This window comes from Mus musculus, chromosome 13 (assembly GCF_000001635.26).
Source record: "Mus musculus strain C57BL/6J chromosome 13, GRCm38.p6 C57BL/6J".
Taxonomy (NCBI): Eukaryota; Metazoa; Chordata; class Mammalia; order Rodentia; family Muridae; genus Mus; species Mus musculus.
The window spans coordinates 96167050-96193765 of NC_000079.6; positions in this window are offsets into that span (position 1 = coordinate 96167050).

Genomic DNA, 26716 nt, shown 5'->3' on the forward strand with positions numbered 1-26716 from the left:
GTTCCATTTGCTTCATGCTCCCATTTTTGTGTTGGCTATGCTTTTAATAGCAAGAACCACAAATATTTTAAATCTGCATGTAGTCATTTATATGCACACCTACTTTGTGATCTATTCTGCTCATTACTGGATTTTTATACAGACAAATAAGGAAGTTTGGATGCATTTCTTTCTGTGGCTTTCCTTAAAAGAAGCAACTTATCTATATTTGATGAGAAGGAAAATCACATCTTTCCAAATTTCAAATGCATCCTGGATTTAGTCTATTTTTAAAACTTCAGTTAAACTTTTATGATTTTTTTTGTGCCTGAATGTATGTATGTTCATCATTGTATGCACAGTACCTGTGGATGTCAGAAGAGGGAAGTGGCCATACTTCCTTTGGAACTGGAAGTATGTTCAATTGTGAGTCACCATGTGGGGGACTAGGAACTGAAGCCAGGCCCTCTGCAAGAACAGCAAGTGTTCTTAACCACTGAGCCCTCTCTCTAGCTTCTGGCTTCAGTGATATAATTCTGATTTGTAGATAATTTCCTTTGGGAACTTTGATTCCAGCACATCAAGGTAAAAGAAGTGCAGTAAATTAAAGTAGAAGTTTATCAACCTTTTATTTCATATATGATTACTCTTGTGTGTGTGTGTGTGTGTGTGTGTGTGTGTATGTGTGTGTATGTGTATGTGTGCATGTGCGTGTGAATATGCGTGTGCATATGCGTGTGTATGTGTGTGTGTGCATATGCGTGTGTATGTGTGTGTGTGCGTGTGTGTGTGTGCATGTGTGTGCCACAGTGTACACATATAGTACAGGGGACAAATCCTACTTGCTAGTTTTGCTCAGCAACACCTTTATCTGCTGAGCTTCACAGGCTCATAAACAGGTTTTAAGATTAAAGTTTTTAAAGTTCTGGCATCAAGAGGTGGGAAAGGTACACTAAAGAGTTAAAACTTTCATAGAAAAAAATGAGAGAGGTTGAGGAATGCTAAGTAAGTAATAAACAAACTAGGGAGGACACTGCCATTAGTTAGGAGATCCACCATCTCTGCACTTGATGAAGGTGATTTTAATTCCTGGGTCTTTGGGACTTCAGACCCCTCTCCCTCTCCCTCTCCCTCTCCCTCTCCCTCTCCCTCTCCCTCTCCCTCTCCCTCTCCCTCTCCCTCTCTCCTTCTCCCTACCCCCCTCTCTCTCTCTCACGCGCGGACACACACACACACACACACACACACACACACACACACGCACCCGCACATGCACACACACATACACACACAACCTGATAGCTTACACTGTGTATAATCATGATACATAGCACAACACGATATAGTGAATTATATACACACTGTGGAATGACTAACTCTAGTTAATTAACATATGCATCAGGTCACATAATTACTATGAGGTATAATTACTATCTTCCACAAATTTCTTATGTTACTTCTGCTGGTGGTGATGGAATATCTTTTAATAGCATAATCCCTTTTTCTCATCAATAACATATGAGTTTTATGGATTTAAAGCAATCAGCTTATATGCTTTAGCCTCATTTGGGAATAACCCAAATGCCATTACCAGAGGGCACAGACACTTGAGGTCCAGCCACAACTATAGTTACACTGGACATTCAGGAAGGCCCAGACTGCAGCATTGGCCACCACCCTGATCAACCTCCCAAGCATGTTGGGAGAGAGAAGTCAGACAGGAAAATGCACTGTGATCCCAATTACAGATATGTTCAAATCAGGCAAGATGGTAGCCTGTTATCACGGTTCCTCTTGGGGCCAGAAGACGGATGAGGCAGTCCTGAGTGCTGGAATGGTTTTGTTCTTCGTTTGGGTGCTGCTTATTTGAATAGATTCTTCTTGTCAAAATCCACAAGTCAGGGCACCTAGAGTTTTACTTACTGTATACACACATCACGTTTCGATCACAGGATACCCAGATTATTAGAAGCACTGGGGGAAATTCTATTAAATGTGAGACTGTCAAATGATAACAACGGGGAAAATCACAATTCCTGTTCTCAGCAGATGCATAGAAGTGCTGTTTAGATGAGGGTTGGAAAGGAGCCAGAGCATTAAAGTAATAAAGACAGGGATGGAAAAAAGCCCCAATTTCCGTAATGGGTGGAGCCACTGGCAGAGTCGTGACTAGAAAGAATGCTTGAGGCAGTCCTGCAGCAGACATCCCTAAAGAGACATGGCAGATTTCTGCTAGGATTTCACACCACTGTGAAAGACTGGGGTCTGTCTCCGTCCCTAAACACACCTTCAGAGAGGCCTTCTGGGATCAGAGCCCACGTCTTTTCATTTTAAAAATACCAACTTGGCAGCACCGGTTCGTCTGCGAGCACTGTTTTGTTTCTTTCTCATTTTATGTGAACACTGTAGCACTGTGGAGTTCAGCAGGCTGTTAGAAAAAGCTCTCTCGGTTCAGTAAGGAAAGCCTTTCAGAGCCTTTGTTTGCAATAGTGCGTCCTTCAGACAATCACATGGATCGGAACTGCTCTGCCAAGGTTTTGAAACAGATTCTACTCATCTAGTCAGGCACCCTGTGATCAGCCTTGCTCTGTCTTTAAAGATTCAGACCTACACACATACTAGCAACATTATATAGACAGAGCAGGTTGTATTTATATATATAGGTATACATACATACAACATACATATGCACACAGATGTATAAACAATGTGAGAAAATGAGGCCATAAATTTGAGAGTCTGCTGAAGCAAGGGTAGTTTATTGGAGGGGTTGGAAGGAGGAAAGGGAAAATTTAAATTTTTGTTTCACAAAACATAAAAAGACTAATCAACTCACACCTCCTCTGCAAAGCCCTCCACACAACCTTTCCAAATGCGCTTTCTCACTGGTTTCTGTTGAACTCACCTGGACCTTCATCTTAGCTCTTTTAAAGGGTGATAGCATAATACAGTGGTATGGTGGCCTTGGGGTTATAAAACTTTTAAAATAATTTTTATTTTCTTTGAATATTCCATTTTCCCAATTACTAGTTAAGATTGTTTTATTAAGAATGCTTGCGAAGTATCAGACATAGAAGATATATCAAAGACATTGTTCCCCCTATCTTATATCTTCCTTATCCTGTATCTGCCTTATCCTGTACCACCTTATCCTGTGTTCCACATCCTGTATCCCTTTACCCCATAACCCCTTATCCTGTATCCACTTGTCCTGTATCCCCCTATCTAGTACCCCTCATCCTTGTGTTGTCCGCCACTCACCAAGCAGACCAATCCTGGCACTATAGAGAAGAAGACTGAGTAATCGTTGTAAGCACCAGGCACTGGAGCCCATTGGAGACCATCTTGGAGGCTGGATACCAGAGGTGGACATCATGACTGAATGGAACGCATCCTTCTTTCTAAATGAGCTTTCTTCATGAGTAGGATAGCTTGCACCTTAGCCTTAGGTACTCAGGTTTCCAATAAGCAAGTTATGTTAACCAGCATGAGCATTCTAAGATAACACACAGAAGCTGCCAATTCTCCTAAAGTCCTGGGATTAGCTAGAAACCACATCTAGCCATATTCTATTAGGTAAAGCAGGTCCTTATGGGTAGTTCAGGCAGAGAGGGTAGGATAGACACTACATTTGCAGCTTTGTAGGAAAGATAGTCTACTCTAAGTAGAGCAGAGAGTGCAAAGGAGAGACAGGATAGGTTCTCTGGGAGAAGTGAGCCCTGAGGCTGCCTTTGACATAACTGAGACCAGGAGAGAGGAGGACCAGCACTTAGGCCATGCAGAAGCCAAAAACACTCTGCAGCTGGAATAACAGGAATAGGCCAGAAAGCATGAGCCACATGTGACATGCATAGGGATCTCTTGGCAGGGGCATGTATGAACAGACAGGAGACAGGGCAGAAGAGAGCCACCAAAGGATCCTACATGCTACACTGAGCTCCCAGACTTGGGAGGATGTTCTGTAAGTTTTTGACATGCCCTTCACATGTCCTTGAAGCAAGGATTTGGACGTTTATGAAACATTGACCACATGCTGGGTGCTGAGCTAAATATCGTATATACAGTTCATTTCATTTTTACTGCAAATTGGTAAGGTGAGTCTGGTCTTGATCTTATAGAGGGGGAAACTAAAGCTTATGAGTTTGAAGTTCACAATAGTAGACCATCTGGGACTCAGACTTGAGCCTGTTCAAAAGCCTGCATCCTCAACTCATCATCTCTAGTCATAAGTCCCCAGGGACAGAACACTTCAGATATTAAAAGGGACACCTGAGAGATGCACACTGAAGGGCTGACTTGTAGTCAAGATTACCCAACATCCCAAAGGCTCATAGAGAGCAGCAGTGGTGCAGATAACAACGGAGGCTGGAAGAGTTATAAAAGGCAGAATTGAAAAGCCGATATAAGAGCAGATGGATTGACCCAACAGAGCTGCCGCAGGTGGTGGAATGGCTGTTTACGTAAGAAGGCACAGCAAGGCCTGTGGATTTTGAAGGATTCTAGTAAGACAATGCCAGCCTCTCCCCAACCTGTGAACAGTGGCAGGCCTCCCTGAATAATAGTGTGGCTTTGGGAAGAACCAGTGAGGAGCAATGAGGGAAGATAAAGTCCCCACCAGGGTCAGATCAACAGAACCAACTCTGGTGCCCAATCAAGATGAGGAGGGGGTGGATGGCAGATACTATACCCAGCTTATTCTCTCAAGTGCTTCTTAATCTTTCCCTGTCCTTCATAGAACAAGGTTAGATAAATCTGCTGTCTCCCTGCTCTGGCCTCATCCTTCAAGGAATCTTTAGGCCAAAGGCATCAATGTGTCCACCCATTTCAACTCTCTAAGCTCTTGGATCCCAGAATTCCCTTCCCAACGATCCTGGGCATACGTTCAGGATCACTGTGATCCTCGTGACAGGGTCCTTCTCCTACTTTATTTTATTTTATTTATCTATTTATTTATCTCACATTTTGCATTTGTGTGTGTGTGTGTTCATGCGCGCATTCACGTGCATCTGTAAGCCTACTCCAGTAATAGAGTGAAAGTCAGAGGATGACTTGTAGAAGTTAGTTGTGTACTGGCTGGTTTTAAGTCAACTTGACACAAGCAGAGTCATCAGAGATAAAGATGCCTTAATTGAGAAAATCTGAACTCTAAGACCTGGAGAGGATGTAGGCACACTTCTAATCACTGCTGTGCCATCTCTCGCTCCATCATGAGCATTGCTGTTCTCTGTCTCTCGGTTCTTTATTTATACAAAGAGTGACTTGTGCTAGTTACTGTCTTTTCTATGCTTGATTTTCTGCGTACTGAAGAGGGCATGCATGCACTTTCATAGTTATATTTTTTAATAAAGTGTATTTATACTAGATACTATTTGAGAGATTCTAGATGGTTTCTTTAAACCATAGGAACCGACAAATTTAGATACTTCCTCTTTTAGCAAAGCTGCGTCAGGTCTTCTGAGCTCATGACTGAAATACCTTCTGTGTCAATCTTAAGGGTAGAGCCAAGCCCACAACCTCATGGAAGCCACACAGTTCCATGGAGGCTCAGAACTAAACTGTGTGAAGGACCCTGGGCACATTGCTAAAGTATGGATCAATTCTGCACCCATTGCAAAGAATAAAGCAGTATGTGAGGCAAGCAGCAAATGCAATTAATAATATGGTTTCTAATGTCAACTCATTAATTCAAGCTGATTACTCTTGAATGTCACTCTGACCATTAACAAATTAGTATCCTGTCATAATGTGACCTGGGTAATAATTGAGACATTGAATATATTAAATCCTCTGGCAGACTTTTATGGGCTGATTTTTTAATATAGCTTGCACATTTATCAACAGATGCTGGGAGAGGATCCGGGCCCTTGAACAAGAAAAGCAATTTCTTACTTATGGAAACTACGAATGATGGTGGCATGTGCCGATGATGCCCAACAGCAGAGCTGGACAGCTGGACCTGGCAGTATCCAGGAGGTGGTAGGGTATCAGTCAGGGGTTGGGAAGGAGCGGGGAGCCTGTGTGCTGCCACAGCTCAGTCAGAAGGACTCATGGTGTGGGAAGTAGGTGTTATTATGACCAGCAGGGCCAGAGCTGCAGGTTGTATAGTGCGCTGGATTGTACCACATGCTGGAACCATGTAAGCTGGCTGTGAAGGCAGGCACCATGCCTAGAGGAACGCAAGAGCCAGGAACCAAAGCATGATCCGGCTAATGGGAGTTTTGCTGGAGAGCTCCATGCAGTCCCTGTGCAAACCTGGGGATCAGTTAGCCTGTGACATCTGGGTCACATGAAAAACTAAATCTCCAAGTCTGAAAATCCATCAGATTTCTTCTAAATAACTTGAACATTTATAGGGTCTGGTAAGCTAGAGTAGTCTTTACTATCTAGTTTATTTGGAAATGGCCATTCTTTCTGCTATGTATTGTTAAAAAATTTTTTCAAAGATTTGGTTTTTATTTTATGCATAGGAATGTTTTCCTACATTTATATATGTGTACCATGTGTTTATAGTGCCAATAAAAGCCAGAAGAGGCCATTGGAGATTCTGGAGCTGACTTTATAGACGATTTATGAGCCACAATGCGGGTCCTGGCACCCAAACCCAGGTCCCTCTGCAAGAGCTGCCAGTGTCCTTAACCACAGAGCCATCTCTTTAGCCCTCAGTAAATATTTTTAATACCACTCATAGAGAAGCCCCAGATTGGAATCAGCAAAATGTTCAGTGGCTGCCTCTGTTCCAAAAAGAGGTCTATTTCCAAGATAGATAGTCTCTGGAGAGACCCAGTCAGGTAGATTGCATATGCCCAGCTGCGTGGATTTGGCTTCCTAGCTCTCACAAAGTGATGGCCTTGAGCCATGTCCCCATCAAGGGCAGGTCTCCTCTAACGCATGTGACATCACTTTTCACAATGAGTCAGCAGCACTTATTTCTACTGGCCCCTCTCAACGGCTTTGGATGGGTGGGAAAACAATTCATGTTTAGGCAGAGATGTAAACTTTCCCAAAAGAGACTTGACAATGAAAGAAATCAAATCTCTGACCAAAGCTATCTGCCTTTCTAGAAAACTAATCACCCCACTTTAAGTATGTAAATGTCTATTCCTAAGATTATATGAGCTCTCTTGATGGCTATGTATATTAAGAATTAAACCCTTTTTAGTTATGTAAAATTTACTGGAAATTTTTTGTTTGTTTGTTTGTTTGTTTGTTTGTTTTAAGAAGTACTAACCAGTACCCCCAGAGCTCCCTGGGACTAAACCCCAAACCAAAGAAAACACATGGTGGGACCCATGGCTCTAGCTCCTTATGTAGCAGAGGATGGCTTAGTCGATCATCAATGGGAGGAGAGGACCTTGGTCCAGTGAAGATTCTATGCCCCAGTATAGGAGAATGCCAGGGCCAGGAATGGGAATGGGTGGGTTGGGGAGCAGGGGGAGAGGGGAAGGGATAGGGGATAGGGGATTTTCAGAAGGGAAACTAGGAAAGGGGACAGCATTTAAAATGTAAATAAATAAAATACCTAATAAAAAAAGAAATAGGTAATTATAAAATTTCCCCGATCAAATGGCTTCCTTGGGCTTTCAACCCTATGCAGTGATTCCCATTCAAACTGGAGCCGAAGATCACCTGGATGAAAATCTGTCTCCGGAGCTGGGGATCCTATCCAGTGAAACTCTAAAAGTGTTGCTGATATTGAGAGCACACTCACTTCAGGAACTCGCTGCCAAGGCAGACTCTAGCTGATGGATATACACATAGCTCTAGTAAAGGATGACAAATTAAACTCTAAACGGACATTCTGCCGACGTTTACCCCTAATAAACTATGGCAAATGGCCAAGGAAGGACAGAGGCAGACTACCCTGACTATCTTCATTTTAACTCCTGAGCTTATAGGAAAGCCAGGTATTTATTTCCTTCTCCATGAAGTTACATTGTGTGTGTGTGTGTGTGTGTGTGTGTGTGTGTATTTCCCAGACTAATAGCTAATTTGAAGAAATTTCTTTGGATTTTTAAGTCAGTCAACCTCTTTTCTATGCCCATTTTACCCCTGATATCACAGAGCTTTCCTAACAGAAATTGGCTACCTAATCATCACGTTGGATGGAGATGGTAAATGGGACCAAATCCCTTAGAAAAGGTTATATCAGAATCCTGGATTAGGTCTGTAGTTTTAAATTATCTCCTCTATTCACGTCCCACAACCCTAATTGAAAATGATCAAACGTTAATGCTTTGACTGGCTTCCTTGAGACCACACAGAAACCAGGTAGACCTTTTCTTTTTCCTATTTATTTATTTATTGTTCTATCAAATACACAAGTTCTTGGTCACCATTTCACATTCCTCTGGGTTTCCAGCTACAAGCATGTATTATAAACAGTGTTGCAAATTGTGCCTATAGAAGTTCATGGGCTTAATGTCTCAATATAGAGGATAAATTTTGGATGATTTTTTTTTCAAAATTACAGACTTTTAGTAGATGAAATGACATTTTAAAGAATGTTTATTCTAATACATTTTCTTACAGGGAAGAGAACTCCAAAGCAATGGGCTACTTCAGATGTTAGATGGAGCTTCCAAAAGGCCTGTTTCCTACACTGTTTGAATAAACAGCCCTGCAGCTTGCAAAAAGGCATCACGCCATCAGAGCATATTAGTCTCCTGGCTGCCTTGCTCAGAGTAACTCTGCACCTCTTGACTGAATGCTCGCTGGCAGAATTCCCAGTCAGGAATGCCCCACAGCCATCTGCTCTATCTCTGATACCCCTTAGTGTTCCAGCGGGCCAGCAATCTCCCAGCGTGCTACTTGGTTGCTTGAATTACTATAAAGGGGCATTGTAAAAAAGAATTGCTATGTACTCAAGGCGTGTGTTCCGTTTTTATGTTGCGATATTTTATTATCCCTTGCTGCCCTGCATTTTCAAGATGACTTTCCTCTTTATTGTAAACATGCACAGATGGAGTGTAGGATGGGGCAGAGTGAGAAGACTGGCTCCCTGGAGCAGTGCTGAGGGGGAGCCCTCACTGGGGAACCGAGCCTTGTCTTTGCTCTACTCTACTATCAGCTAAAGTTACAATTCTGAGCAAGATGCTCTCCTTTTATCTTGTATTAAATTTTTCCCCACAGAATGGACCCTACAAAATAAAGGGATGGTACTACATCTAAAATCAAATTTAAAAGACAATGACTTATAATCCCGAAATTTATTTATAATACATGTGGAAAAGGATTAATATCTATATTAGTTAGGGTTTTACTGCTGTGAACAGACACCAGGACCAAGGCAAGTCTTATAAAAAAACAACACTTAATTGGGGCTGGCTTACAGGTTCAGAGGTTCAGTCCATTATCATCAAGGTGGGAGCATGGCAGCATCCAGGCAGGCATGGTGCAGGAGGAGCTGAGAGTTCTATGTCTTCATACAAAGGTTGCTAGTGGAAGACTGACTTCCAGGCAACTAGGGTGAGGATCTTATGCCTACACCCACAGTGACACGCCTACTCCAGCCAGGTCACACCTATTCCAACAAGGCCACACCTTCAAACGGTGCCACTCCCTGGTCCAAGAATATACAAACCATCACAATATCCTTAACAAAGAGCTCTGGCAAATTGGTGAAAAAAGAAAGCAGAAAAGCCTCTACCCAATACCCAAGAATAACAATTAAGACAGCCCTTGGTACAAGTTATTCCCTTTGGAATTATTACTCAGAGAGGTCCCATGGACTCCCAAACATTACAAGCTACTGCGACTGCTCATGGTTATAGTTCAGAAATTGACAGCCAAACCCTACTGCTGGGGACCGGGCAGGCTTCAGTCATAGGATGTAGAAAATCAAGCTGGGACAGGACTAAAGCTTTTATCCGATTGGCTAGCTTCCACAGTGCAGGAAAGTGCATTCAAGCTACTAGAGGAGAAAATTGATCATCAGTCATATCCAGACACAAACCTTTTGAGCTATAATAATGACTGCCCAGGAGAGACATACCCAACTGGCGTAATAGTAGCACAAGTATCATGGTAGGAGCCAAACACTTTCTGATTTGATATAAGTTCCATTCCACAGGATGAAACCCATGCCTGGCACCAGTCCCAGGCCAAGAACCTATGGCGAGACAGGTCATAGGCCCTGGGGGGGGGGGGGGGAGAACCCACTATTTTTATGCTGCTAAGTAGCCATGATATTGAACTGATTCTTGGCAACTTACTGTTATTCCCACGGAGCCATGCATCTTAACCTTCACCCGAGAATCTTGTGTTTACAGTAGTTAGTGACCCTCAAGTAGCCAAGGTGCAGAGAGTGAGAGAGTGCAGAATGCGCTGTCTTAAAGGGAACATGTATACCACAATCTTCTTAAAAGGCTCAGGGATCCTTGTGGAAGGGAAGGAAGAAGGAGTGTAAGAGCTTAAAGCAATGGAGGACTACAAGAAACATCTAGACACAGCAGGACAGCCGCACTTATGAGCTCAGTAGCTGTAAAAGCATGTACAAACCCCGTGCTATCCCGGCTAGACCAAACTCCAGTGGGGAGATGTGATGCGAGCCCTAAATCCTACTGCTAGTTCTGGGGATAGTGGCAATCATTAGCTGCTGAAAGAGGGAGAGTAAGTTAGACACGCTCCAACAGAAGTCCACACAGCTAAGAATATTTGGGCAGCACAGATTGGTCTCGAAGGATTTTTTTCCCCCTCTTTTAAGATGGCACGAAGTTGGGAGGGTAGGGAAAATGATTCATTGGGCAAGAGTTAGGGAGAAGTATAACAAAAATACAGATGGAACTCTCAAAGGACCAGGAAAACTAGGTACAATAGGCAAAATAGGTACAATAGGAAAGGATAAGTCTAGGTCTATATAAGACAATAGACTATTGATTATGATTATTATAAGAAAACAAGTCCCTTGTTTCTAAATATGAATCGTTATGAATTAGCAAGACAAATGCAAATCAAAGTCATACCAGGGCATCATTTTTATGCACCTAACAACAATGTGAAGAAATATGATTATTATCTACTGCTGGTGAGAGTAGAGCAATACTTGAGACATTGTGGTGGCAGGTGAATTCTTACAGGCTATAAAGAGGCAACCTGAGAGTGCTCTGCCAGTCTTACTTGTACAAATCTGTCCTAGAAAAACAAAGCACTCCTATTTAAGGGTATGTATATACTGTTTGTTATTGAAGAGTAAAGGAAAAGCAAACGTAGGAAATACCCTGAGAAAAATAAATCAACACCGAGACAGGAGTGGCGGAATCATAATGCTAGTGGCTCTCAGTGAGGAATATTTTCTCCTCAGAGGAAATATCAATGATGTTAAGGTTGAGAAATCCATAAATGTATATTTAAAGTGTGTGTGTGTGTGTGTGTGTGTGTGTGTGTGTGTGTGTAAAATGCTTGTGTCTATAGGAAAGTAAGGAACTATCTATAGCAACCCAACAGCACTGCCTACGTTGAGGAGAAGCACGGGAGATAGATGGAATGGTGTTGAAGGAACATGCCCTGCACTCACTCACAGGCATGCATGCACACATTCTTTTTTGTTGTTTTTTGTTTTTGTTTGTTTGTTTGTTTCGAGACAGGGTTTCTCTGTATATCCCTGGCTGTCCTGGAACTCGCTTTGTAGACCAGGCTGGCCTCGAACTCAGAAATCTGCCTGCCTCTGCCTCCCGAGTGCTGGGATTAAAGGCGTGCGCCACCATGTTCCTAAGTCACCAGTAGCTAAGTCAGAAGTCCATTAGACTCTGTTGTAATAATCATGTCTTCCTGGTCACATTTGAGAGTTCTTGCATCAAGTACCACGCATCTAATGCATCTAAATATTTTAAAAGATGGTGGGTTCCTCCCTTCAAATCCGTACAAAGGATCTTGTAGCATAGGGAACCTTTTGTTGCCTTAATTAGACAGCAAACGACTGCTCAGAGGGAAGTACAGTTGCCCAGAGGCTCTGGGCAGTATTAATAGAAGTCACCTGAAGGAATCAGCTAAAAAAAGATACAGTGGTTTTAAAACATAGAGGAAAGAAACATAATTTATATGTATTGATTGACTCCAAAATTTGAACCTGGTATCTGCAAGCATTAGATGTCATTATAAATCAGCCTTCTAAAACAGTCAGCGGCGATGTGGGTGAGCATGGGGAATAGCAACATTTGCAGTGTGCAAGCCACCGCCCCGTGTGTCCCAGTCGCACGCTTCGGCACTGAACTTTCCAGTGACAGGATAATATGTGATTTTTAAAACTGAAAAAATATAAATAAAAATAAGTATAAAATAATAAATAATTTAATAAATACAGTGTCACAAATTTTATAAATTTTAATTTTTATAATTGTATATAAAATACAATTGTATATAAAATGAGTGGAAATCTGCAGCTGATGGGGGTGAGGAGGTGGGGGGCATCTCCAGGACGAGGAAGAGACCTGGGATAAGGGAGGCACCCAAGAATCAATGGGGATGACCTTAGCTGTGACTCACACTACTGGGGATATGGAACCCGAAGAGGCTACCTCCTGTAGCCAGGCAGGAACTCCAGTGGAGTGATAGAGACAACACACCTACAAAACTTTCAACCTAAAATTTATCCTGTCTACAAGAAGACTAGGCACAGAGGATGGAGCAAAGACTGGGGGAATTGTCAACCAACAACTGCTCCAACTTGAGACCCATCCCATGGGCAAGCATCAGTCTCTAACATTATTAATGATACTCTGTCATGCTTGCAGGCAGGAGTCTAGCGTGGCTGTCCTCTGAGAGGCTCCCCCAGCAGCTGACTCAGACAGATGCAGACACTCACAGCCAAACAGTGGATGGAGCTTGGAGACCCTTATGGAAGAATAGGACGAAGGATTACGGGCCCCTAAGGGGATAGGAACTCCACAGGAAGACTAACAGAGTCAACTAACCTGGACCCTTGGGGCTCTCAGAGTCTGAATATCCAACCAAAGAACATACATGGGCTGGACCTAGGCCTCCCTACACATATGTAGCAGATGTGCAACTTGGTCTTCAAGTGGGTCCTGGACAACTGAAATGGAGGCTATCCCCAAAGCTGTTCCCTGTGTGTGGAATATGTTCTTCTAGCTGGGCTGCCTTACCTGGCCTCAATGGGAGAGGAAACACTTAGCATCGTAGAGACTTGAAGTGTCATAATACCTAGGGGAGATCCACCCACTTAAAGGAGAAGGGAAGAGGGTGGAAGAAGGATTGTAGGAAGGGGTGACCAGGAGGGGGACAGTGAGCGGATGTAAAGTGAATAAAAATAAAAATGAAATTAAATTTTAAAAGTTATAAAACTGGGAGTATAAAAAATATTTAAATAAAAATAATTATAAAATTTAGTTTTATAAATAAAATGTTATAAATTTTATATATTTAAAATTTTATAATTTTTATAATTGTATATACATTTTATAATCTTATACATTTAAAATATAAAATATAAAATAATTACAAAAAAAATTTATAAAAATTAAATAAAAATAAATAAATAGCTTAAGACATATACTTATTTTCCATTCAGAAAGACTTGAGAATAGCAGGCTTTTCAGCGATTGCCCATGATAGTCTAGCCACTGTGAGAGTTAGATCTTGCTATGTTTGGCAGCCTCACGCCTTCATGTCTAAGTGAAGATGAGGTCACATAGAAAAGGATTAGATCTTTGCTCACGTGGAGGAGAGAGGGGAATTAATACGGAACGAAATTGGCAGGTGACATGGTGACGAATGCTCTTGCCCGCCAGCTGACTTTGTTGTAATAGACAGTGGGTGACAGAGAATTAGAGCAGTGTGGAGCCGAGGCTGGGTGTGGCCATCCTGAAGTGTGCACGGATCTATTCTAGTGCCTGTCACGCATGGGAGCCAGGTTCTTAGGATGCCCATATAACATTTAAGGCTGAGAGGGCGTCTGTTAATGCACCAGGCGTGCTGAGAGAAGAAAGCCATCCTCCAGTGCACAGAATGACACTCGTGAGCATTTATTGAATGCAGCTGTGAGGTATTGCACCATGGGGAGCAAGTGAGTGGGGAGAAAGGCATCCGAGTGAGCGCCCAGCTCCCACACTAGCCTTGCCCTGCTGCAAAGTGGTATGAGATAATTCCCTGTAACCCAGGCTCCTGGTTTTGCTCAATGACATTATTAATGCCAGCCCTGCAGACTGGGGACTAGAAACTAGATCCAAGAACAGTGTAGGAAGACACAGCACAACACTGATAATTTCAATGGTTTTTTTTTGTTGTTATTTTTTTTTTTGCGATGTTCATTTTGATTTTAAGACTAAGTCAAGTAATATCTATTTGCCAAGAAGATTCTGATATAATCGAAGGTCAGGTAAAAGCTTTCATCCTAACTCAATACCCCAGCCATTTTTGCGTATGAAGGTATGAGGCTAAAATCTTCCCTGTGATTAATGGGGTGAAATGTACTATAGAACAGGTTCAAATGAATCACAGTAAAATATCCTTTCAATTATAGATAACTTTCTGAGGAAAGAAGAAAAACTGATGTTAGCAGATAAGTAAATACATAAGGGAACCTGACACTTTCCCATATCACTTGTCATTTCATAGTTTCAAATTAAGCTCAGCTCCCCAATATCAATTAAACCCTTACAGTGTGAAGCACGTTGCTGCGTATTGGGAACGGTGAGATAAACGGAAAGCGAGACAAAGATGGGACATTAGAGTTGCCGTGGAAGTGGCTGACAGGATGGATAAAAATTTCTCTGTATCGTGGTAATTGAATGGGGGCACGAGTCTATTAATATCAGAATACAATTTGTTTCTAGAATGGGCGTTCATTTATTATGATCAGACGCTTGCTCTTGCACTGCTGGAGATGCTGCGTCGGACTCATGTGGCTCACATATTCAAGTCAAGAAGGCTGGCACTCTTTCTCTCTGTTGCTCTTCCATATTTGTTTTCTCTGTCTTCCCTGACAGTTTCTCCCGAAGGAAGACAACCAGTGCTCGCCTATCTCCTATCAGTCTTTGTTCTATTACCATGTTCTTAATGGAAGGTGTGTGCTCACACCTCCATTTCTCTCACCCCATTTACCTTTCAACATACAACAGTCTGGATTCTGCTCTTACAATACATCAAAAATTCCTCTACGATTGACAAATGGTTGGCAGATCACCATATGCAGTGATCTCTCCAGATCTACAACATATGCAAGACCTTGACAGTACTGGCAGTGTCTCCTCAAAACTCACAGCTCCACAACCTTCAGTTCTTCTTCCTACCCTATCACCAGGGGTTGAGTTCAGAGCCAGTCAGGTGTTCTACCACTGAGCAGTATCCAGCCCTGGTTTACAGTTTATTTCTATGTGGGGGGTCTCACCAAGTGACCGAGGCTGACCTTGGTCTTGAACTTTTGATCCTTCTGCTTAGGCTTTCCAAGTCACTGGGATTAAAGGTTTATTCCAGCAGGTCAGGCTCTCTGTCTCCCTTACCCACTATAAGTGACTGACACACTGACCAGACTTTCCATTGATCAGGCATCTCCTTACACACTTACACCATTCCTGTTAGAGGCCTGATACTCAGCAGACATCTAACACACTTGCACCATTCCCACTACAGACCTCAAATCCCGGAGAGCCTTCATTTCACTCACCAATGCTTCGTGTTTCACACTTTGTTTTCTTCTAACTAAAATATGTTGGAGACACTGGCTAGTTTTATTTCTCTAGCTGACATATAAAGTTTAGATCAGTCTTCAGACCACTATACATCAGCTTTTAAAGGTTCTTATGGTCCTTGTACAAAAAGGATTTTTTCCCTTGGAAGTGACACCCAGAGTTCTTGTATAATCAAACACATCAATGCCTTTCCTTCCTCCATCCCCCGACCATCTCTGTCTCAACGTTGCTTCTCAGTTGCATCCTCAAAATAGCCAAGTTAAGGAAAGCTGTTTTATCACTGGAACGTTATTGGTAATTCAACTATTGGCCCCCAAAATGTCAGACTTAATCTTTATGATTTCTATGTTGGACTTAAATATTCAAATATCTAAATGATAGGGTGTACATAACACTTATAATTCATGCCACTCCACAAACACCCTCTCAAACAATGCAAATTTTGCTATTTTGATTGTTTGGGGGAAAAAACTTTTCTCTTATTATCATCATTAGGAAGTTTACAGAAACCAGAATTTGAAATTAGAAGGGAACTATGGTATATGATTATTGTTTTTCTTACTGAAAATGGGGGGTGTCCATTTCTCCTTCAGCTTGCACTTTGATGTTAGAATGAAACAGAAACTTAAGGTTCATTTCCAAGGAAAGGTATGTACTAAAATAAAGAGAACAGTGGCCACTATTCAATCATGCATGGGAAGGTTTATTCTGACCTACTAAGGAGTTTTCAGAAGCACTGGGGTATCTGAGGTAAGAGTTTCTTGGATGAATTTTCAGGAAATTCTTGAAGCCATGTGTGGTGGTTTGAATAGGAATGGCCTCCATAGACTCTGTGTGTGATGCTTGGCCCATAGGAAGCAGCACTATCAGGAGGTGTGGCCTTGTTGGAGTGGGTGTGGCTTTGTTCAAAGAGTGTCTTTGCTCACACCCCACCCTTCTGCTGCCTGTGCATCAAGATGTAGAACTCTCGGCTTCTTCTCCAGCACCATGTCTGCCTGCCTGTTGCTTCCCACCATGGTGATAATAGACTAAACCTCTGAAAACTGTGAGCCAGCTCCAATTAAATGATTTTTTTTCTTTATAAGAGTTGCTTAGGTCGTGGTGTCTCTTCGCAGCATGCAGCACAACTGGGAGACCCAGGAACCTACTGTCTACTCAACAACTGGAAAACAACTGGCTCCAGAACAGAGCTGCCCCTGTCAATCTGAAACCATGAGACTTTTAAAACACAATGAAACACACGGGCAAAGCAGATTCTTCCCGCTTACCTCCCCTGACCCACGAGCTTGGGAGCAGATACCAAGACTATGATCTCTCCAAACAGCTCCTCAGCAAAGGTGGCAGAAGTACTGGCTTCCTCTCATTGCCATGATTGACATCTGAACAACACCCAGAGCTTTGCTGCAGGGTCTTCAAGGGATGAGGTGGGTTTTGTCTTTCCTATGATCCTCTTACTCTCTCAACAGGATACTCTAAAACAGATCCTAGAAGCAAGTGGCTACAATCGGATGCTAAATGGTTTTTGCATTACTTACATAATGAAGTTTCAGGACAAACTCGGCCACACCATGAAGATTAATGAAGAAATGCCCAAGTCCTACTTTTTTAAATTAAATTCTATAGATTTTTTTGAAAACAAAAATTAACTCATTATTATTAATAAAGCCCAAGACACTGAAGAATGGAAGTTTCATGTTGCATAGTTTGTGGGAAAGTTACACAAAGCTGAAGGTAAAGCTAGGAGCCTGGGCTGGGAGATGAAGGCGATGAGTGTGGCCCAGGCCTGATGTCAAGTTCATGCTTCATGATGAAATTACAGGGAGTGATTTCTAATCGAGTGAAATAGAACTGCCTCTCCATAATGAGTGAGAAATTACTGCGGAAAGGCTGATGAGTTATGATAATAAACACAGCTGCTTTGATGCGTACTGCAGGTGTGCCTTCTAATGATGCTAATGACATGGCTCACCTTCACCTGCTGCACCAGGCAGAGCTCCTCTTCCAATAAAATGGGGAATGGAAGAAAGCCATGCATGCTTTCAGCAGCCATGACAATCGTCAACATACAGGGTTCCTTTAGCTCCTCGGTCCCCAGTGAACTGGATTTAGGAAGCCATTTGCCCTGTACTTTCTACATGCCATTGAATAAGAACTTTGCCTTCTTATACTTTTCATTGTTTCTTCCTAGGAATCTTGGAGGGCTGGCACTCCTGACCACCTGTTCTGCTCTGCACATGGAGAATTTTAGGTTCTGGAAGAATAAATACACAAGTTCATGGAGACAGTGGGATGCTGAAAAGGCTTTAAACTCAAATGTGTCTGATCTGTAGTGGAATGGTACTATCTTTGTCTGCTTAGCATTCTTCCTTTTCTTCCAACAGAAGCACATTTAGAGAACTGATTCCCCTTGTCCTCAGTTCAAGTGGTTTGGATGTTTTGGATGTTATTGGCAGATGTTGGCATTGGACCCAGGCATTGTCCATAAGACCATTAGGTCCCCATGATCAGAGTGGTTAGGGATATCATGTCAGTCATATAATTGCTCAAGAGAATTACATTTTTATTTTGTAGAGAATCAAAGGGAGGCTTTCATTTCTTTTCTACTTCACTGGAATATTCTAGCACAAGCCTCTAATGGCTACCACTTTCTTACTAGCAAGGGGTAAAGCCTGCTAAGAATGGAGCCACACAATACAAAGCAGAGAAGACACATGAAAAGAGACTGGGTTAATTCTCTGCTTTATAACTGAAAACTCAGAAATCCCCAACTCAGAGAACTCATAGACCTCTGAGGCAAGAAAATAAATTCCTTTGCTTCCTAAATGCTAGATAATACATACCCCAAGCCCCATGTTCTGTCCATAGGATTACACGCCTTTAAGTATCACAGCAAAAACAATTTCCAAAATAAAAAAATAAGATTAAATAAAATAATCCTATACATGCATAGCTTATGATATATAATAGTGATCTTTGAAAAATATAAAAGCCATTTGAGTGGTTTCACAACAGGCAAATTGGCTGGTTATGTTACAAAAACCTTGCTGGGAAATTTCTCCAGTCAGTCAGGAATAGCTTCATCATAATTTTCTCTTAACATTGAGCTCTACTTCTTCATTACAAGCCAGTGATAAAGGTCATGAATTAAGAGGCTTTCTAAATCTAAGAAAATAGTGTATTCATATATTTCTTTGAGGGCATTTTAATAACCTGACTTAATGGCAGGTCTTAGTAGAATACCATTTCTCCATGGAATGCAACTCAAAAGCACAGACTCTCCTAAGGACAGGCAAGGTAAACACGGAAGAAAAGGTCTAGGATCTGTGCTCCTTCTTCTTCATATCACACTGAGTAGTGATTAAGTTGCCATTTCCACGAGGCCACGCAGATCTGGAACTATATGTATTATTTTCACTTGGCTTCATTTTCGTTCAGCTCTGTTTGTTTGTAGATTGCATCCACTGTGGGCCAGAAGAGAGTCTGATCTGCAAGATCACTTGGCTCCACCAGCTTGTCACTGTGTCACCTAGAAAACTCAGTTTCTCATCTGCTGCCACAAAGAAGGGAGAAGTAGGGTGCCAAGCCCCTTTTCATTTCTCTTGCTACCTCCACAAGAGACTGGATATGCTCACTGCTTCTGTCCACATGACTAAAACCAGTCATGTGGGCTCAGCCTTAGCAGTCATGTGGGCTCAGCCTTAGCAGCCAGAAACACTGGGAACAACAATAAGTCCTAGGGAGTGAGGAGTGCCTATGTCTCTTGTGGTGTCTTAGAGCAAAAAAATGAGCATGCTGGCATGTCTGCTGCTGATGTTTTGTCTGCAGAAGGTCACAGCTGCCACTGTCAAGTCACTTTAACTTTGTTTAGGCTATTTGTTTGTCTATTTACAGTTTGTAACCCAGGCGCTCGCTCTCTCTCTCTCTCTCTCTCTCTCTCTCTCTGTGTGTATGTGTGTGTGTGTGTGTGTGTGTGTGTGCATACACAGATTGGTTACAATGAAGGCAAATATTAAGATAGCCTGACTCTGGAGTCTCTATAATTACCACACACATACACATATACAAATAAGAACAAAGTCCAGAACCATCTCAGTAAATGGCTCAGTGTGTGCCTTAGTAAGTGTTCTGCTGCTGTGAAGAGATACCATCACCATGGCAGATCTTATAAAGAAAAGGACTTAATTGGGTCTGGCTTACAGTTTTGAAGTTTCATTGTCATCATTATGGGGAACATGGCAGTGTGCAGGCAGACATGGTGCTGAAAAAGTAGCTGTGAGTTCTACATCCAGATCTGAAGACAGCAGGAAGAGAGCGACTCTGGGCTTGGAGTAAGCTTTTTGAAGCCTCAAAGCCCATCTCCAGTGACACACTTCGTCCAACAAGGCACACCTACTTATCATTTCAAATAGTGCCATTCCCTGGCAACCAAGTATTCAAATTTATAACCCTGTGGGAGCCATTCTCATTGAAACTGCCATAGTGTGTGACGATATGTGTGTGTGTGTGTGTGTGTGTGTGTGTGTGACCATTCAAGAAGTGTCAACCCTTCATCTTCAGAACTCTGAGTGGGTCTGCTTTATTCCTTTGTTAGCCTCACCTGACTGTATATAGGAAGATGAATATTCAGAGTGAAGATGTGATTTTTACAGAACTAACTTGTAAATCTCGTGAGGGCTTTTCCAATGTAGTCATGTTTACTGGAGGTGGTACTACACCTTAGGCAATGTTTCGAAAACATGTGCTGATGGTTGTTGCATTTTTCTGGGTTTAGTGTGGTTTGTTGCTATTATTATTGCTGTTAAAATAGTTGAAATCCTCCACTGGCTAAACTGTCACTTTGCATTCATGTATGTGTATGAATAATATAATGGATATATATATATATATATATATCGAACAAAATGTGAGGATATGGTTTTAATATTTATAAAATTTTCAAGAACTAAGCTATTATAAAAATGCATGGAAAACTGCCTTTTGCTCAGAGATTTCCCCAAAGGTTTCTATATTGGAAAGTCACGTTATCCACGTCTACAGTGCTTTTAATAGTATCTCATATAATGAGTTTACATGTACACGCAAGTACATGTGACTACTTGGAGACACTAGCCTCCAGGTGTGTTCATGCTTTCTTATTTGCATATCTAAATCTATATGATTGCATCATAAATTATTCTCCATTCATCTCTGATTTTTAATATACACAGACTGCTGAGAGTGTTATAAAAGTACAGGGTTGTCAGTAATATATATGAATTTTGACAGTAGAATAATAAAAGAACATTAGAATAGCTGTTGGATCTAATAAGGTTAGATACAATAGCCTTAGGTCATATGGAATGATACTTAAAAGCATGGTGTTAAGGGATACATAGGTTTGAACTCAAGGTGAGTTCTAAAATATGATTTTGGCAAAATATTAGCATCTGTAAACTTCACTTTTCTCATGCTACATGGTAGCATGTCCTACATGAATTCTTTTGAGCTCGAATGTGGCGACTAGCAATAGAGTTAAGCTCCTAGCCAGGCAGTGGTGGCGCACACCTTTAATCTCAGCACTTGGGAGACAGAGGCGGGCGGATTTCTGAGTTCGAGGCCAGCCTGGTCTACAGAGTGAGTTTCCGGGCAGCCAGGGCTACACAGAGAAACCCTGTCTCAAAAAAAAAAAGGATTCCAGTTCCTATTTTAAAGTCATTAGTACTAATGAAGCCAAAACTTCAGTGCAAAACATAAAAGTCAGGTCCGAAGAATTTTTGAGATCTTACCTGTCAAGTGTACCTTCTTTTTCTCACCATTTTCCGTAGGGGTGTGGGAGGGGTGGAGCTCTATCTTCAAATCCTTGATAAGCCCTGCTAAGTCAGCTATGGCAAGTAAAAGTTTTGGTGTATATATAGAACCCCTGGGCTTCTTTGTCAGCATCTCTCTGCCTCCGTGTTTTTTTTTTTTTCTTTTACAAAAACAGTCACTCTCTCTGAACACACACTACCAACTAACAATGCGCAGTCCACCCACAGATCTGCCATCTCAGTGGGTGTGAAGGGGGCTCTATTGTTACCTGCCTTCAAAAGCTCTTTGAAAACAGGCAGCTTGGCTCTGTGGGTGGAATCGGGCTGTTCACATACTCCCTTCAGGTCAGCATAACAAAGTTGTAATTGTCCCATGAGCCAAATCTGCTCCAGGGGATTTAACAGCCTTCCTTCTTTTGGCTTCATCGAATGCCTACTAAACACACAAACTGAGAGGCCCTCAAATCCTGCACCCTTCCAGACCTGAGACAGACTGCCTTGTTTCCCTGTGGTTCCATAAAGCCAAGTAGGAAAACACAGAAACGCTGAAATTGTTAAGTCTCTGTCCTAGGAGGACCCCTAAGTGACATCAATGACTCGGGACTAGCTAACATCAATCTCTTATCATGAATGGTTTCATTTCCTTGGGGTTCCCTTAAAGCTCAGAACACTAAATGGTTAAAAACAGAAAAATGTAAGGGACAGATTTCTTGAGAGAATTTTGCTGTTCATTTTTCTTACTACCCGAGAGCTATTCTTTTATGAATCCTCATAAAATTGAAGTCTGGAATTTTCTAGGATTCATACTCTTGAGCATTCACATTAACCAATTTGAGGCAAATGGCTGTACTTTACAAGCAATACCATAATTCAGCTGTCTTTTAACCGGATGAATAGTTGCCAGTGATCGCCCACCCAGAGAAAGCGGTGGAGAGGGGAGGTGTGACTGAGCCTGCAGACAGGCTCGCTGTAATTACAGGCTCGCTTGCACCCTGAAAAGAGCAAAGGATGCTCGCTCACTCTTCATTCTGGGTTTCAGCTTGGTCTTTTCTCAAGAAATGACGCTAATTCATCACCTAGGCACTGAACACTTGCTCTGTAACAGGTGTTGTCAGTGCTGGAGACACAATGAGAAACAAAACAAAACAAATCCCTGCTTTGGCAGGATACACTCTTGTGGGAAAAAGACAAGAGCTGAACTGTACAAACACATTTTATATGATACTAGAAGGTGATGTCTTAATGGAAAAATGGGAATTAATGTTGGGAATGGCAGGGTGGGATGTGGATTTCGTAGGATGGACAGGGCAGACATCCTTAGAAGGTGACATTACTAAGAACTGGGGACGCGTATAGTACTCTCTGTGGGGACAGCTTTCAAGATCCCCCTGTAGGGATAGAGAAAAGTCTCCATGGAAAGGCCTGCTAGAAAGGCATGGGATATTGTGACTAAATGGGGTGAGCAAAGGTTCGTCAAAATGAGGCCAGGCAGGTGACAGATCCAGGACCTAAGGACATTTCACTATGAGTGTAGACCTTTGGATAGAGAAGTGAGATACTGATCTGAATTAAGTTCAAGAAGGATCCATGGAGACTGAGAATGGCCTGCCTGGAGACTAGCATGAAAACAAGGAGTGTCACAGGAGGTTCCTGAAATATTTCATGCAGGAAATGCATGTGAGTTTGTCAGTAGCAGTGGGAGCTATGGCTGACACTCTCTGCTGTGGCCTGAATTTCTCACGTGACCTATGCTTCAGGAATCCAGGATAGGCCACTAGTAAGCCATTGTGGTTGGAACAAGAATGTCCCCCACAGGCTCAAATGCTTGAACACTTGTCTCCCAGCTGGTGTTGTGTTTGGAAGTTGTGGAATATTTTAGAAGTATCTTCAAGAAGTAGAACTTCGTTTCAGGAAGTAGGCCACTGGAGGTGGAGGCAGGTCTTTAGGGTTCATAGCTTGGTCCCGTGTCATATCTGCTTTCTGCTTTCTGCTCCTGCCATTCTACCATGCCTGCATACAGCTAAGTCTTCCCTGCCATGAGAGAGAGTGTCCCCTTAAACTGTGAGTCGATCTAAAGCCTTTCTCCCTTAAGTTGCTTTTATCAAGAGCGTTGTATCACAGTAGTAAGAAAGTATCATGGACAGGAGCAAACCAGAGTTTACTAGGAAAGAGATTGTATATTCTTAGGTTTAAGTGAGGGTATTAAGAAAGGGATGCACAGCTCTGGACATGCTTTTGTAGCTTTTGAAGCTATTCTCAACAGATATGATTGACAATCAGGTCCAAAGATAAGCAAGGAACAAAAAATCAAACTTAAATATGAACTGATTTACTTTTTAACTAAAATTATTTTCTTTTGTAAACAATTTCCAAAGTGTTTTGTAAAGCACTTTTTTTTTCAGGCTTACACATAATAAGATAAAAATGGAAGGTCACATCTATTTAGCCTTAAGCATTATCTTAGTCAGTGTTCTATTGCTATAATGAGACACCATGGCCGTGACAACGCTTATAAAGGAAAGCATCTAATTGGAGTTTGCGTACAGTTTAAAGTTTAGTGCATTATTGTGGGTTAAAGTGGTGTTGTGTGTCTGGCCCAGGGTTTGGGCCACTGGGCAAAGTGGGACGCGGGAAGTTTGACTGTGTGCACCCTATACCACTGTAGGGCAGGCATTGGGCTGCGAGAAGCCACAGGATCCTGCTCCAGGGTCCCGCACATTATCACCATGGCAGGAAGCATAGTGGCATGCAGGCAGACATGGTGCTGGAGAAGTAGCTGAGAGCTGTACATTCAAATCTGTAGGAAAAGAAAGACTCTGGCACTGGCTTGGTCTTTTGAAACCTCAAAGCTCACTCTCCTACACAGTGACACACTTATTCTAACAAGGCCACAACTCCTAATCTCTCTCAAGTAGCACTCCTTCCTAATGACTAAACATTCAAAACACATGAGCCTGTGGGGGCCATTCTTATTCCAACGACTACATTTCACCCCCTGTCCCCATGGGCTTGTAGCCATATCATAACGAGAAAGTGCATTCAGTCCAACTTCAAAAGTCTCCATTACATTTTCAGTCTTAAGATTGTTTAAAAGTCCAAAGTTCAAAGTCTCTTCTGAGACTCATGAAATCTCTCAATGGTAACCCCCTGGTAAAATCAAAATCAAAAAGCAGATCACATACTTCTTGTGACCAATGGATTTTTCCTGTCCAATTACGTTAAAATATTAGTGCAGCAGGAGGCCTGTGATTGGACAGGGAAAGGGAAGCAGAGCTAAGAGTTGAGAGGCAGGGAGCATCACAGGAGAAAAGGGAAGAGCAAAGATGGAGATGGACAGACATGAAGAAGAGCCAGATCCAGTGTGGTTTAAATAGCCACAGGTAGTTATGATGTCATAGAGGATAGAATATTTGGGATAATCTGTCTAATCTAGATGGGCAGGTTTTATCATTATCAATGGGTTCTGAAATTATTGTATTGGCATCTTGTGAACTGAGAATTTACTGATACATAAATCTGTTTGGTTAATTATAAGTTTCTAGAGTTTTATTTCTACCAGGTTTCTGACCGCAGGGTGGATAGCTGTTGCTTGGGGCTGGCATAGCAGCAAAAGGAACTCAGGATCTCCAGCTCCACCAGAGAGTTGATGGGCAGAAACAGAGCTGGCGGGACCGTAGCAGGGCTGAGAGTTGCTGACACAAGTGCAGGAACGTGCTAGTTCATTTTTTAAAATTTCCCACAACATCTTCTGACATACTATGGCACAGAATATACATTACCAATCCAAAGGGAGGAATGAGATCATAATAAGGAAACACTGGACCAAAGCAAGACGGAAACCCAGCAGGGCAAACTCCAAACTCTGCGCCTCCATGTGTGATGTCAAAGCATTCTTCAGATCTCCAACTCTGTTCAGCTTTGTTGACTATAATATACTTCTTTCTCTTGAGCTGGTTCCAAACATGATCTGTGGCTTTCCTCAGCAGGTGTCCACGGCTCTGGCATCTCCAACATCTTGGGCTCTCCAAGGCAATTCAATCTTCACCTTCACAACTTCATGCAGTGGCTCTCTGGGCCTCCGTGCACAGCATCCCTGACACACACCTGGTCTCAGCAGCTTTCCTTAGCTGTAGAATAAGATTCCACATCTCCATTTTTTGTATTCTTCACTCTAAAACTAGAAACCTGTGGTCAAAGCTGTCTTGCTGGAGCTGAAACATGGCCTCCTTACTCAATTACATCAGCATCAGCTTTCTGTTGTTGATGGTTTCCTTCACTGCTTAAGCTTTTCTTTAACTCTTTGTGACAAGTTAGAAACTTGGCTGTGTGGGGTCTTGCCGTGAGGTCATTACTCCCTTTATTCCATCTAGCATCAGGCTTTTCTTTAAACGACACAGCAATACCTCATGCTTGGTACCAACTTTTGTCTTAGTCAATGTTCTATTGCTGTAAAGAGGCACCATGACCACAGCAACTCTTATAGGCTTAGGTTTTTTTCAAAACCTACTTTAATAAAGATTCTCAAATGCTTCAACCGCCCTTCTACCCCACTGTCCAAAGGTAGGGGAGAAAAGATTGTAAATAGTACAAGGGAATGTGGACCTGTTTATAAGTAGCTCTTTAAGGTGATTTCAATCTCTGTTTGTCAGAATATCAGCAGTCAAGTTCAAAAGTGTCACCAAACATAAATCAGCAATACCACCAGGCCTCTGCTGAATCACATGAGTCAGCAGGATTGACCAGGACCAGGTGAAACACCAGGAGTTCTCTGCTGTGCCTCTCTCAATGAAGTAAAGATCATTGAGGATGTGAGACCAATGAAGAGTTGCACAGCTAGCTATGCAAGCTCCCTGTCACTGTCCTACTTATACTCTCTCCAAATATCACGTGTCCTCTCACAGGTTTTGCCTCAGCAAAACATCATGTGAGTCGGCTTCAGCAAAACAACACATGAATCCGAATCACGTGACACAACCAGAAAATTTCACTTTACCTCTTATAAAGGAAAGCATTTCATTGGTTCTAAGTTTAGTCCCTCACAAGCCAACACTCCAGACCTGGTGGTGGAAGAAGTTGCTGAGAGTTCTACATTTGGATCAGCAGGCAGCAGGAAGCAAGAGATACTGGGTCTGGTTTGGGCTTTTGAGACCCCAAAGCCCACTCCAGGTGACAAACCTCTTCCAACAAGGCCACATCAACGTCAGTAAGTTCACACCTCCTAATTCCTCACAAGAAGTGTCATTCATTGATGACCAAGCATTCAAACATATGACCCTATGGGGACCATTCCTATTCAAACCACCACAA